We start from the raw sequence: 16,490 nt of genomic DNA, 5'->3' as shown, positions 1-16,490 counted from the left end.
GAGAAAATTTATCACCACCAAACCAGCCCTATAAGAAATGCTCAAAGGAGACCTAAACGTGGTAATGAAAGGTTGACATTCACCACCGTGACAACATAAGTTAAAACAAAAAAAAAAGTCAAAGATTTTATAAAACAAACTCACAAAAAAAGAAAAAGAAAGGAATCAAATGGCAACACAACAGAATTCCGTCAAGCCAAAAGACAGACAAAGAAGAAGAAACAATAAATTTATAAAACAACTAGAAAACAATTCACAATGTAACAGGATCAAAACCTCACATATCAATGTTAATGCTGAACATAAATGGATTAAGAGCTCCACTTAAAAGATATAGATTGGTGGAATGAATTTTAAAAACATCATTCAACTATATGCTGCTTGCAATAAACTCACCTGTAAAGACACATAGACCAAAAGTAAAAGGGTAGAAAAAGATATTTCACACCAACAGAAACTGAAAGTGAGCAGGACTAGCTATGCTCGTATCAGATAATGGAACTGGTGGTCATTATGTTAAGTGAAATAAGCCAGGCACAGAAGACAAGCTTCAGATGTTCTCATTTATTTGTGGGAGCTAAAAATGAAAACAACTGAACTCATGGAGATAGAGAGTACAATGATGGTTACCAGAGGCTGGGAAAGGTAGTGGGTGGGTGGTGATGGTTAATGAGCACAAAAATATAATTAGAATTAATAAGATCTAGTATTTGATGGTGCAACAAGGTGACTATGGTCAACAATAATTTATTGTACATTTTTAAATAAGAGAGAATAACTGGACTGTTTGTAACACAAAGGATAAATGCTTGGGTGATGGATACCCCATTTACTCTGATGTGATTATTAAGCATTGTATGCCAGCATCAAAATATCTCATGTACCCGATAAATATATACACCAACTATTACAAATTTTTTTTTTTAAAGAATACTAGACTAGGAATCAGAAGTCCTGAGCTTTTAATCTGGGCTTTGCTTCCAAATGTGTTTTGTGATCTTGGGGAAATCAATTTTCCTTAAAAGGACATAAGACCTAATATATGTGAAAATACTTTCTTGTTAATATGAAAGATATTTAAAAATTTTGTCAGGTATATCCATATAATGTAAATGTGACATAGTATAAATTATACCTTGGAAATAAAATAAAAATTGCTTGATATTATTTCTACTATAATTAAATTTCCTGGCAAGTCAAAATGCCTCATAATTCTACTACCCTAACTCTTGTAGTATTTTAAAATGCAACAACTATTTTTGACAGGGTTTAAAGAGGAAAATATAACTTGGAGGCTTTCAGAAGCTTTATCAATCAGTGGACTAATAACAATACCTCTATATAGGGTTTTACAAGAGAAAAGAGAACGAAATTTTGTTCAGTGTCAGATGTAAGTCAGGTATTGTAATGTGCAGTTTATCTATTAAATCTCTTTAGACCCTCAATAATATAAAGCATTATTTACATTTAAAGTATAATTATATTACATAATCATTGGAAATCAACCATTACAATCCCAGAATAAGGGGCTGACAATAATGACTTTCGCCAATATAACTTGCTTACATTATTTTTTCACTTTAACACACTAGTGTGATATGCTCTATATCTGTAGTTCCCTTTGACCCAGACTTCAGGCAGGGCCAATGCTTCACAAATAATTTACACCTCATAAGCATGGGAAGATTTCTCCAGGGTTTTGGGGAGAAATGGTGTTTTGCCAATGCAGTGATTAGATTTTGTAATTAGATTTTTAAACTATTTGTAATTAGATGAAGACAAGTATACTATGTGTGACGGTAAATTTTATGTGTCAACTTGACTGGGCCATGACATGCCTAGATATCTGGTTACTCACTATTTCTGTGCCTCTCTGTGAGGGTGTTTCCAGAAGAGAAAAGCATTTGGATCGGTGGACTGAGTTAGAGCAGATGGCACTCAATGTGTGTTGGCATCATCCAATCCAACGAGAAATAAAAAGGTTGAAATTGTTTTCTGCCTGTTCCAGTTGGGACAATGATCTTCTCCTACCCTCAGCACTCCTGGTTCTCAGGCCTTCAGACTCACAGCAGAATTTAAACCACTGATTCTCCAGCTCTCAGGCCTTCAAACTATATTGCTGGCTTTCTCAGGTCTCCAGAAACAGCAGAACATGGGACTTCTCAGCCTCCATAATCACGTGAACCAATACTTCATAATAAAAGTCTCTTCTCTCTTTCTCTAAACATACACACAGAGTTTCAAAAACACCCTCTCAAGCTGCATTTTTTTTCTACTCTCACACCACCACAATCATCAACACAGAAGAAGGCTTCTGTGACCAAATTATGTGGGAGTTTTCCCCCCACACACCTAGCAGTGGACACCAGCTGGGTATTCTCCAATTCAATTCCAACACTATCTACCTGCAGACAGCATTAGATTGCACAGGATGAGGGCTCACTCCCCAGAATTCCTCCCACCCCCAACCAGTTACAAGCCTAGTCCTCCAGAACCTCTGACCAATGTGTTTCAAGTGGAGGTTCCCAGGACTCCCTCTCTGGTTCAATTAATTTGCTGGAGTGGCTCACAGAACTCAGAGAAACACTTTCTTAACATTTGCTGGTTTAATATAAAGGACATTGATACAATGAGGAAATGTGTAGGGTGAGGTAGGGGGAAAGGGGTGCAGAGCTTCCATGTCCTCCCTGGGGTACCACCCTCTAGGAGCCTCCATGTTTTCAGCTATCCAGAAGCTCTCTGAACCCACTCCCCCTGAGTTTTTATGAAAGCTTCATGATGTCAGTATTCTTTCCTCCAGTATATGAGGTGGGCCCCTCTTTGGGAAGGGTCCTAAAACCCACCATCAGAAAGGCTGGGGAAGATTAGAGCCTTGGGGCAGGTGAAAGGAGGGCAGGAGATCAGAGAGATTCTGTTTCCTGAGGCCTGCCCCTGAGGCCTAACATACCCAACATATAAGAGAAGACTGTAACAAAGGCTATGGGAGATATGCGCCAGGAACTGGGGATGAAAACCAATATATGTATACATATTTCATAACACCACACATACATGTATTTATTTATTTATTTATTTATTTATTTATTTATTTATATGGAAAACTTACGCTTCCTATTGGCTCTGTTTCTTTGGATAACCCTGACTAATACAATAGGCAAATTCAATTATTTACTATAGGCACACATATTCTGAACCAGTAGTTTATGTAGACAAAAATATTTAGAATCCATTTGTAAATAACAGACATTTCACAGCACATGAGATTGTTCTTTTGCTTCTTCAAGAGAATTTCAAATGGTTACATGGAGAAAATGTTCAAATCCCAAAATAATCAAAATAGAAGCCGACATGGTTTGGCTGTGTCCCTACCCAAATCTCATCTTGACTTATAGTTCCCATAATCCCCACTTGTTGTGGGAGAGACCCTGTGGGAGGTAACTGAATCATGGGGGTGGTCACTTCCATGCTGTTCTCATGCTAGTGAGTTCTCACGAGATCTGACGGTTTTATAAGGGTTTGCTTGGCACTTCTCCTTCCTGCCACCATGTGAAGAAGGACGTGTTTGCTTCCCCTTCCACTATGATTCTAAATTTCCCGAGGCCTCCCTAGCCCTGCAGAACTGTGAGTCAATTAAACCTCTTTCCTTTATAAATTACCGAGTCTTGGGTATTCCTTCATAGCAGTGTGAGAACAAACTAACAAAGAAATAATAGCTAAAATCAACTATTTCTAAAGACATGTACAACAGGCTTGAAATTATATCAATTTTTTTTATTGTCCACTATTTTCAGGTATCAATAAGTAGACAGTTTCCTGACAGAACACTTTAAGAATTAGTCTTAATATGTCTATAACATGTACCATCTACCCAGGAAATCAACACTGTTTAGAAAATACCTCACAAAGGAAGATGCCAGAACAGCCAATATGCAATTGTAAAGTTATTCAACATCACTAATCATCAGGAAAATGCATATTAAAACCATACAGAAATGCTACTATACACCTACCAGGATGACTAAAGTTAAAATGACTGACACCACTAAATGTGGGTCAGAATGTGGAGCAACCAGAACTCACATACACTGTTCGTAGGAATGTGAACTGGTATGACCACTCTGGGAAAAGGCCTGGCATACACTACTCAGAAATACTACTCATCAACAAAGAAGAACAGGTTTCTAATACAAGCAGCAACATGGATGGACCTCAAATATGTTATGCTTTGTGAAAGAAGCCTTAAACAAACAAACACAGACAACATGATAACTTTTATAAAAAGCTTTAGGACACACAAACTAATTTATAGCGGGGAATAAAAAACAAAAGAATAGACCCTCTGGGGTAGTAAGCAGAGGATTTACTGAGAAGAGGCATGTGAAAACTTTCTGCAGTGGTGGTAATATTTTATATTTTAATATGGGTTTTGGTTGTATAGTAATGCGTATTTGTTGGAACACATAAACAGCACATCTAAGATTTGTGCATTACACTGTATACAAATTTTACCTCAAAAGAGAAAAAAACTGCAAACAAAATATTAAAGCTTAGCTAATGATATGAATGCTTAAGGATCTGGGTATGTCTGCAACTTACTCTGAAATGTAACAAAAAATTTAGATTGATGAATATAATGATAGATATTTGATACAGCATTACAGTAAAATGTCAACTGAAGACTGAAGGTGGTGGGTATTTGCTGTAAAATTCCTTCAGCTTTTTATTATGAAAAATGTCTAACACAAAAAAATGTTGAAAACAATTATAAAATATTTTTTCCTTAGGAAAAAGTATTCCTTACCACCTTTGCTTTCTTATTGGGAAATTACTATGATTAAGATTTTTTAAAAAGGAGAAAAGCACTGTCTTCTGAAAAATAGTTTTTTTAAAAAAATACTATGTAAAACATGATTTAAAAAGGATGGCAGACATCAGGATCTTGCGAAATGATTTGGTTTTGAAAATGGCACAGAACAACCATCTGACCTATTTCTCAGGATTTCAAAGTTCACAAGTCAAATTCAGTCCATGTAAATTCTGCTTTGAAACTACGAACTATTTAGGTCTGTGATCATTACTGAATTAGATCTTTCACAGGTTCCAGGAGCTAGGAAGGGTGTGTGTCCTGGGCAAGAGATCAAGGTGAGAGGGGATGAAGAAGGTTGGTAAATGGGTACAAACCTACAGTTGATAGAAGAAAGAAGTTTCTGTGTTTGATAGCAACAATAAGGTGACTATAATTAACAATAACATACTATATATTTCAAAATAACTAGAAGATTTGAAATGTTCCCAACAAAAGGAAATGATCAATGTTTGAGATGATAGAAATCCCAAATATCCTGATTTTTATCATTAAATACTGAATGCATGTATCAAAATATCACATGTATCCCATAAATATGTACAAATATTATGTAGTAATCTAAAAATTTCTTAAATATTTTAAAAATGTTTAGATGTACTATCATTTCTAATTCCTAATGTGATGTTAAGAATTCAAAGAATAAATTTATCTGTTAAAAATATTCTATCTTTTTTTTCCTTCTACTTTCTGCACAAGAATCACTGAAATCACCTGGACAAGAATAAGTCTCAGAGACATAGTCGACACGCAATCTTATAGTTTTTATCATCCTGGGATAGAAATGTCTAACTACTTCTCTGTATCACCTACTGTATCCTTGAAGATGAGAATGTGCCCTATATGTCATTGTATCTCCAGTGATACTGGATTCTGCCTTCTGCCTATTTGCAGTAGTTACAGAATAAATAGTGTTTGAAAAGTATCTTTGCTGTTACTTTTAACATGGTTGCTGAAACCCTGTTTTTTTTTTTTTTTAGACCGAGTCTTACTCTGTCGCCAGGCTGGAATGCAATGGCGCAATCTTGGCTCACTGCAACCTCCACCTCCAGGGTTCAAGCGATTCTCCTGCCTCAGCCTCTCGAGTAGCTGGGACTACAGGCACCTGCCACCATGCCCAGCTAATTTTTGTATTTTTAGTAGAGACGGGGTTGCACTATGTTGGCCAGGATGGTCTTGATCTCTTGACCTCGTGATCCGCTCGCCTCGGCCTTGAAAAGTGCTGAGATTACAGGCATGAGCTACGGCCCCTGGACAAAACTCTGTATTTGAAATCATCAACAAGAAAAAAATCTAAACAAGGAATGAAGGGTCTGGGTGTGGCAACTATTCCTACCCTGCCCTGCTTCCATCTGAGTAGTTCCATGTTTATCTATTTTAAATATCTCACTTCCAATTATGATTTTGCTTGAGTTCCCTGGCCAAAAAAAAAAAAAAAAAACTTTGAAAACCAATGATATAATTTCAACCTAAGAGATTTCTCTGGCCAAAAAAGACCAAAGAAATCTTGGTTATCATTACAATAGGGACTGGGAAAAAGTAGAATAATTTAGATTCATTTAGCTTTTTGTCAGTTATTCTCAGAATTTAAATCACCATTCAGTGCACGTAACTTTCAGATAAATTGAGGGTAACTGTGCTGCCCTGATATAAAATGCTCCTGTTGGGACCTGATGGGGTAAGACCCCATTCCTGTGTGTAAACTGGGTTTATATGAAAGTGCCATCAATACACCCTTAACAGTTAGGGGTAGAAATAGGTAGGGGGGAAGAAATACAAAATGAAGAAACCTGTTTTAGATATTCTTTTCACTAGGACATTATCTTTCCACTGCCCACTTTGGAGCTCTTTAGTTTCATTTTTAGCAAGAAAGGGGGCATTTAAAAAAATTATAAAACTGCTCCACTTTTCCTGCTGTTCCTAATTCTATCATCTCTTTAATGAAGAAAGGGAAAGCTAACTAAAATTGAAGAGGAGAATGGGAATTTCTTAAATGAAGTTTAAGAGATTCAATATATTTAATACAAGAAGCTTACTGACAATATAATTAAAATTACTAAGATTCTTCCTGTCATGGTTCTCTTAACCAAAGCTGGTAGATTTGATGATATCCCTTTAAGGCAGACGAAATATGATTCAATAAAAATAAGGCAGTAAATACTACATGAAAAACATTTGCCGGGCGCAGTATAATCTCATGCCTATAATCCCAGCACTTTGGGAGGCCGGGGTGGGTGGATCACTTGAGGTCAGGAATTCGAGAACAGCCTGGCCAACATAGTTAAATCTGTCTCTAGCAAAAATACAAAAATTAGCTGGGCATGATGGCGGGTGCCTGTAATCCCAGCTACTCGGGAGGCTGAGGCAGGAGAATCACTTGAACCCAGGAGGTGGAGGATGCAGTGAGCCGAGATCGCGCAACTGCACTCCAGCCTGGGCGACACAGTGAGACTTTGTCTCAAAAAAAAAAAAAAAAAAAAAAAAAAAAAAAAAAAAAAAAGACATTCCACAAATAAAGCTGAATATATACAATAAAAGAATATATATTCAAGAAAAGATAGTTAAAATTAATAAATAAGAGACCCAGAGTGGGCTAATTATTAAGGAATGCTTGAAATTCTGAGATCAAGACAGATAACCTAAGAAGCAGAGCAATGCCAACAATGATAGTCAAATCTTTTCACTTACTTCTGGGCTGGAAGGGACATGACTTTGTCCTCGTATTATCAATTGTTATGCTCTTTAAATAAAGAATGAAGAATATTTACTAGTATTTTGTCATGCTGTCCTAGATAGGCAGGAGCCCAGCAAGCACAGACTTAGGTGAGAAAGCCTAAGAAGCTAGACTGGGCATGAGGAATGGGGTGTGACTGGCTTGGCTCAAAGACCACAAAACATGGTGCCATCTGATGGATGGCTGGTGGCATGGAACAAAAGCAAACAGAAAGTTATCTGAGATGTCAATTTAAATAATCTAAGAAGGAAACAGAATCCTTTAGAAGGCAAAAAAGAAATCAAAGACAACAGAATCAAGTGAAGAAGTCTTAGAAAGGAAAGATTCTCTGAGCCCTGGGGACATTAGCTGAGGTACATTTACTGAATGCCTATAATGTACCAGGCACTGTATCAAGGATCTTCTTCACAACACCATCACAAAGAATGACTCTTATCCCTACTTTACAAATAGGAAGAATGAGGTTCAAGTAAATAAATTAATTTGCCCAAGATCACATTGCCAGAGGCTTGAAATCAGGGATATGCTTCCAAAAACCATGTATCCTTTCATGAGACCACATTCCTTCTGTGAAGCACAATGTTAACCTCTTAGTGGCACCACAAATCCATTTCTGCACCATGAATTTTGCTTATTTGTCCCACAAAGCTTCCTCATTGGGGTCATTTTAGTAACAAAAATCACAATACAGCTGAGTTTTTCTTAGGCTACATTTTGCCTGATGCACAAACAGCAAGCAGGCAGAATCTTCAGGCCTTTGAATGGCTCTTCTATCTGCAACATTTTCAGGGTCAGATATCATGCATCTGTATTCCACATAAATCTGAGTTCTAACTTTACATCATTAGTTCACTTTATTTCACATGGATATTTCTGGTCTTTTCTAGAATATCTGAAAGTTCTCTTCTGAAGGTGGTTAGTTACCATGGAAATGAGGCTATTGTGGTTCAGAATAAATTTACATAACTATTAGGAAATTATTTCAAGCTTGTAAAATGTGGAATTTACCTCAAAGCTAACATGACCACTGACGCAATAAAAATCTAAGAAGAATTGCAAACCAATCCAAAATGATTCAGGCCCCAATAAAGGATTATAAAGCAATTGTAAAGACTTTTCTAACATAGTAATGCCTTAAAAATATAAAGTTTATAAAGTGAAATTCTGAAATATTCTGAATACAGATAGCATACTATAAAAGAATGGATTGTAATTTACTGTCTGACATCTTATCCAGAAGTACGGAGAACATGTTCTTAAGCAATCAGTTGTTGTCAAATACACAGTATCAGGCACTACTACATTAGGTGCTAAGGATCTAAAGATTGACAAGATCCAGTCCTGTCCTCAAGGAACTCAGTCTAGTAGGGTAGAAACTGGATACAAAAACTGGGGGGAAAATGTAAATGTGATACGTAAAACAAGACAGATAATGTATTAAAATATATGTGCACAATTAATGCACAGCTAATGGAAGAAGGGTACAAGGGACAGAAATAGGTAGGAGTCAGAGTTTCAGAGGTTTCTGAGGAAAGCCAGGCAAGGGAGTGGAAGGAGGAACATTCTAGGTAGAAGTGACAGTACAAGCAAAAGAACTGCATGGTGTTTTTAAGTAGCTAGTGGTTGCCCTTGAAATTAAGTTACCTTGAGAAGCAATGACAATCATGCACTCATTAGACTCAGAATCCAGTTCTCTCTCTGCTTGGAGCTTAGAAGAAAAATGATCCTTTCAAGATAAGTAAACATCCAGTATTCTGAAAATTACAGGGAGAAGGCCTCAAGAGGAAGATATATAAAGCTTCTTCCTAATTGGTGTGAGGCTAATTTTTATAAGAAAGTCAAAAGATCTGATCCAATTTACAACGTAACTTTGTGGCACAAATCATACTTCTCACATGTTGCTTTGGGATCTTACTTTTCGTCATTTAATATACCCAAAGTATTTTCTCTTGCCATTTAATAAACTTCTAAAACATGATTTTTGTAGGAAGCATTGTATTCTAATACTATTTTTGGGATTTAAGTGGTTTATAATTTTTGCCACTAAATATACATCATTGCATGCATACTTCCATGCATAAATCTTTGCACACATCCTTGTTTCATCAAAACAAATCATCAGATGTGGAACTGCTGGTCAATGAATGTGTGAGTTTTAAAGCTTTTGATAAAATTACTAAACTGCCCCCCAAGGTTACATCAATTTGTACCACTACCAGCAGTGTATGAGAATCCCCATATAATTTTGCCAAGAGTAGGTTATTATTTTAAAATTCAATCAGTAGGCAAAAATAGGCTACTTTAATCTGTATTTCTTATACAATTAGTGGGGTTGAACTCTTTTCAGGTCAACTGGCCATTTTCATCTCATTTCTGTAAGCAAACTATGTTTTCCACCTCCCCCCTTTTTTTTAACAGATATTAATCTTGTTCTTATTAATTTGTAAGTACCATTTATATCATTGCAATCATTTTTCCAAGTTTTTAATGAAAGAATTTTAATCACTTTTGCCACTCTGTGAAGAATGGATTTGAGGAGAGACCAGGTTAGAACTAGAGAAATCAGTTAGGATACTACTGCAGTAACATAGGTAAGAGATGACTTGGACTTGAATCAAAGGAGTGAAAGCAAGGAGAAAGAGAATCTAATGAACTGAATGTGGAAAGAAATTAACAAGATTGAAATAATCAAGAATGATTTGCATGTTTCTAGCACAGGTAAAAAGGTAGGCAGTGACACTACAAGATACAGAAAATCAAAGAAGAAAAATATTTTGAGAGAAGAATGTTAAGTTCAATTTTGGACATGTGATTTCTGAGGTACCTGTGGGACATCCAATTGCAAATGTCTGAAGCTTGACAAGGGGTCTGGTCTGGGAATCTGGGCATTACTGTATGTAAATTATACCTGAAACCAGAAGCAGGTAGAGTGTGAAGAGTAGCAGGCTGACAACAGAACTCGGCGGAACACTAATAGTTTAATCAACAAGTGGAAGAAAAGATGCCCGTGAAGGCAAAACAAAAGGAACGGGCAAAGAAATAAAAAGAGAAACAGCATAACACACTGGTATCAAGTCAAAGTAGTGGAGCATCTCATGGAGCTGGGATTAAAGACGTCAATGCACTTAGCTTTGAATCATGACAGTAATAAATGTGTAAGAGTTTTTAAAGCAGAGATGGCAGCCATGTGGAGGAAAGTTCACCTTTAATGGCTTCAGTTATTTTTTTTAATATTATGTTGGCTTATGGAAGGTACCAAAAGGTCAAAAATGGGAATGAATAAAACTGATGAATTGTTTGTAAACATGTATGCATGTGAAGGTGGCAATTATGACCTCAATCATATAAGTATAGGTAATGGTTCATTTTCCTCCAGAATAACCTTTCAGAAGATTTTTCTTTTAATCCCATTTCTTTTACATTAGAAGTCTATGAAAAACAAAGTGCAAAGGAAAACATGAATAGTAAAGTAACCACAAACATCAAATCATTCTGGTGCCACATTTAACAATTTCCATTTAAAGTTGCATTCACTCATTCCATTCGTTAATAACCTACTATGATTTTTAAAAATGAGTAAGACCAGTTCCTGTTGATAAGAACTCCAGTCTAGTAGGAGTTGAAGAGGACATATAAACAAATCAGTAAGAAATACTACTGGTAAAAAGAGAACTATTTTAAGAAACCAATTATGAGGGGGTGGTTAAGAAAAGCTTCACAGAGGGGTCAAGTAAATAATCTTGAAGGTCCATCAGGAAATTGTAGTTGGAAGTAAGGGGACACAGGGGAACATTGCTATCAAACAGCACAGTATGTTCAGAAAACTAATTTGGTAAAGAGGACTCCATCTCCATTCCAGATTTAGGGAGAAAGTGCTAAGAATTTTATTCCTAGTGCAGGACGGGGCATGTGGGGGTGCCCATATGTGCAGATGATGGACAGCAGGGATGAGGCAGAGCCTGGGAACCACTGACAGGTCCCTCTCAGTCCACACTGCCTGCCCACCGGCATCCGCCGATGCCCTGGGATCGAAGGTGGAGATCATCTCCCCAGGAGCTGGATACCTTCTGGAAGCCGGGATGCTTTAAGATGGAAAGAAATTTGATTCCTCAAAGGACAGATATGAGCCCTTTAAGTTTGTGCTAGGCAAGCAGGAGGTGACCCGGGAGTGGGAGGTAGGGGTTGCCCAGATGAATGTGGGTCACAGAGCCAAACTGAGTATATCTCTAGACTATGCTCTCAGTGCCACTGGGCACCAGGGCATCATGCCACTCTTGTCTTCAACATGGAGCTTTTAAGACTGGGATGGCAAGAATGGCCTCCTCCCTTGGCTTCCTGTTCTTACATCTGCCACGGAAGGATCTGGTGCCTCCAGACACATGCACATGAGTCCATATGGAGCTTTTCCATATGTAGATCCACTACAACCTGTATAACATCTACCCTGACTGAATGTGTTCTGTCACTCAGCTTTGCTTCTGGCACATCCATTTCCTCTTCCCCTTTCTTCTCATTTTACTTAAACTATATGCCATAAGCCTTAAGGTACTCAGTTTATTTCATTTTCAGTTTGGGGTGATGATTCAGCTTCAGTCTTTTCGATGTAGTTTCTAAGTAAGTCTATGGTCAAGTATTAACAGAACAAGTGACTGTTTAACTTTAGAACAGGATTTAGTGTTGGTGGGGGTTATAAGAATCTTTATTTTAAATTTTTTTTGGATGAAATTTTAATCTATTGTATACTAAACATTCTTGCTGCTGTGCTGCAAAGCCATAGCAGATCTGAGGCACTCTTGAGGGCTGAATTATTCTCAAAGTTGAAAGATGTCCTTGGGTTAAATTAAAAGCCCTACCAAAAACTGAGGTGTGGATGGGGAGCCTTTGCCTCCACCAGTTCCACTCTACCCTCCCCTGAAATCCTCTGCCTTTTGAAAGCAGATCATTTTCGCTGTGATGTTGGATGCTACAGGTATCTGTCCCTGGGCCAGCAGGGACCTCTGAAGCCTTCTTGGTGGCCTGGCTTATTTCCTCCACCCCATCCTGTGGCTTTTCTAATGGACTTTCAGAAATTTTGTAATCTCATAACTTTCCAAGCTCTACCACTTCCTTAATTTTAAGAACTTTAATTGAAAGTATAAATTAAAGGTGTTGTTTGTAGACTTAACCACCCAATGAAAGCCCAGCTATCATGACAAATCCTTGAATGTTAAGCAAACGATGCTGGTCATTGCAGCTTCAACATCTCCTGTTTTCTGCCACTTGACTCTCTCTGCTGATCTCAACGTTTCCTGGCTTTCCCTCCTTCAGCCTCTTGTCACTCTTTTGATGTCCTGTGTAGTGAACTGGCGACAGAAATTGTTGCCCCTCTCCCCACAACATCACATATGAGTTTCCAATTTTATTATCAGAATAAAAGTGCTTTATGCTGGCTCTTCTAAAAAAAAAAAAAAAAAGAGTTTAATCCTTAAAACAACCCATTCAACTGATAAAAGAAACAAAGACACAGGTAAATTAATTAACTTGGCCAAGTTCACAAAGCTAAGTGACAGAACTGAGACTGGACTCCAGGCGCACTGGGGCAAGATTGCTCTCAATCACTCCTCTGTGGTGCCTCTCCAGTTAACGCTGAAAACGCCAATTATGAAGGATCTGGATGTACTCTGTATGTACGACATAAGGAATTTGCTTTTTATCCTGAAGCCAAGAGAACTAAGAGTTCTAATGAATGACAGCAGAATATTGTAACTGATCATGAAGTAAAGGGAAGTGAAATCATAAAGACTGAGAGAAAAAGGGAGATCAATGTCTTAATGTGGCCAGGGATAAGAGTAGAGCAGAAGAGTCAAAGAAGTAGAGTGACATAGGCTGTGGCTTAAGGAAAGACATCGAGGTTTAAAACTTAAGTGGTAGATTAGTTATAGGTATTTACAATGTCAACGGGGTAGCCAATTTAGAATTTATCCATTTGTTCCACAAAAATACAAATGGAAAAATTTCTTTTTGGTGGCACGGGAGAGGAGATGTGTATCACAGACTGTTGTAACTGTTTTAAGAGAAAAAGGAAAAGTTTCTGTTTTAAAAAACCCTCATGACCCATTTTAAGTGTTATCAACAATCTGAGATGACAGGAAATACACGATGGGCTAATTCACGTCACTGCATGTGTAGAAACTCCAGGAGTTAATGATAAGACAATAAATCTGAAACATTTAACAGATGAAAAATGAACTTACAACCTTTTCTACATTAACACTCACTATGGCATTTCCTATAGCTATAACTTCTTAAAAAAATAACAGAAGTCAGACAGGTATGACTGTATTTATATATATCTCTCCAACTATTTCTCAAAATCTGCTTTCCCTATCTGAAAAATAAATGCTTTCAGTTATGGGACAGGGCTCAAAACAAAATTTTCCAAATACGTTTTTGCACATTATGAGTTCTAATCTGTAAACAGTAAAAAAAGAGATGATCTCATGTGGCACACATGAACAATACAGCTTGATTTGTAACTACCACCCAGATTAAGAAACAGAACATAAAACACACCAGAAGCCGGGCTGTGTAACATTCAGTAATGATTCTGCTTTTCTCCAAAAGTAATCACTATTCTGACTTCTAAAACCATAGATTAGTTTTGTCTGTTTTTGAACTTTACACAAATGGAATTATATATAACAATGTAATTACATATATAGTAGGTATTCTTTTGTGTCTGGCTTCTTCAAGGGTGTTTGTGATATTTATCCACATTGTCGAATGTAGCAGTGATCTGTCAATATTCATTGCTGATAATTTGCCATTGTATGACTGGAAGACTTCTCTACATTTGTATTTTGATGGACATTTGAATTATTCCCAGTAAGAACATTATTGTGCATGGTTTTGGGGGCATATAATTATACATTTCTGGTAAGTATACTCCTAGGAATACAACTACTGTATCATAGGGTATTTCTGTGTAGAGTTTTTTTAAGTTTTTATTTTTTAGAGATGGTCTTGCTTTGTCACCCAGACTGGAATGCAGCGGCACGATCGTAGTTCACTGTAACCTCAAATTCCTTAGCTCAAGCAATCCTCCTGCTTCAGTCTCCTGAGTAGCTGGAAGTACAGGCGCGTGCCACCATGCCTAGCTAATTTTTTCGTTTTTTGTACATATAGGGTCTCACTATGCTGCCCAGGCTGGTCTTCAAATCCTGGCCTCAAGTGATCCTCCTGCCTCAGCCTCTCAAAGTGCTGGGATTACAGGCATGAGCCACTGCGCCTAGCCAGTGTACGGTTTTTAATAGATTCTGCCAAACAGAATTTTAAAGTGATTGTGTCAGTGTATACTCACGTCAACAGTACATTAGAGTCCCCAGTGGTTTTCATCCTAACCAATGTCTGGTATTTGTTGAGCTTTGCAATTTTAGCCATTATAGTGGAATACAGTGATATCCCACTATGGTTTTTATTTGCATTTCTCTGAAGACTAATGATGACAACCACTTTTTCAAATATTAATAGCTAGCTAGACATCTTCTTCCAGGTCGATGTTCAAGTCTTTTGCCCATTTTCTATTGGTTTCTCTGTCTTTGTTTATCTTACTGATCTGTAGGAGTTCTTTGTAAAACCTACATCAGGGATTGGCAAACTTTTTCTGTAAAGAGCCAGACAGTAAATATTTTAGGCTTTGTGAGCCATATGGTCTCTGTCACAACTACTCAACTCCTGTGTAGTGGCATGAAAGCAGCCATAGGCAATACATAAATGAATGACTGTGGCAGTATGCCAGTAAGACTGCATGAACAATAAATTTTGAAATCTCATAAAATTTTCATGTATCACAAAATATTATTCTTCTGATATTTTTCAACTATTTAAAAATATATAAACTATTTTTAGCTTACAAGCTGTACAAAAACAAGCAGTCAGGAAGATTCAGCCCACAAGCTGTACTCTGCCAACCCCGGGTCTAGATAAAGATCTCTGTCAAGTAATGTATGTCTTCCCAGGGATTTATCAATATTGTTAGGCATTGCAAAGAACCAACTTTTGGCTTTGCTGACATTCTCTGTTTTGAAAGTTTGTTTTTTTATTTCATTAATTTTTGCTCTTGTCATCATTTTCTTCTTCTGTTTTCATTGGTTTGCAAATATTTTCCCCCATTCCATAGGTTGTCTCTTCACTGTTGATTGTTTCCATTACTGGCAGGAGCGTCTCAGTTCAATGCAATCCAATTTATCTATTTTTGCTTTCGTTGCTTGTGTTTTCTGGGGTCATTTCCAGAAAACCTTTGCCAAGACCAGCGTCAATAAGCTTTTCCCCTCTTTTCTTTTAGTAGTTTTACAGTTCAGGTCTTATGTTTAAGTGTTTAATCCATTTTGAGTTGATTTTTGTGTATGGTGTATATGTGATTTACATATATGAGATAAGGGTCTGATTTCATTCTCCCACATGTGGCTATCCAGTTTTTCCAGGACCATCTACTGAAGAGACTATGCTTTCTCCATTGTACATTCTTAGCATCAAGAGAGCCAGGAAAAATCTGCACTGCTTTTTCTTTTTAAAAAAATTATCTCCAAGTATGACAACCAATGCACAGCTTTTTATAAGCCTCAGAAGTCACATATGACTTCTGCCATACTCTATTGATCCAAATAGCTCCAAGCCCGCCCAGATTCAAGAGCAAGGGACATAAACCCCACCACTGTATAGAAGGATAGTCAAAGAATCTGGGAGCTGTTTTAAAACTCCCCCTTTGTTTTAAAAGGCTCTTGCAGTATTTCCCAGATATATCTTTTATTGCGTATTTATTCCAAAAGTGTTTTCAACGTATCTTTGTGTAGCAAACCTTCAGAGATCGTGTGATAATTTTTATTATGCCTCACATTTTGGATACATATAAAT

At 37.2% G+C, this 16,490-nt stretch overlaps 1 protein-coding gene across 19 annotated transcripts in view; it reads right to left on the bottom strand.

The window, feature by feature from the left end:
* The window catches only part of NEO1 (neogenin 1), a 252,634-nt gene that overhangs the window by 147,328 nt on the left and 88,816 nt on the right, over positions 1-16,490 (bottom strand). The window lies entirely within an intron of this gene.

This window comes from Pongo abelii, chromosome 16, assembly GCF_028885655.2.
Source record: "Pongo abelii isolate AG06213 chromosome 16, NHGRI_mPonAbe1-v2.0_pri, whole genome shotgun sequence".
NCBI lineage: Eukaryota > Metazoa > Chordata > Mammalia > Primates > Hominidae > Pongo > Pongo abelii.
Note: the sequence above shows the minus strand (reverse complement) of the source record. Positions and strands in the feature narration are given on the sequence as shown.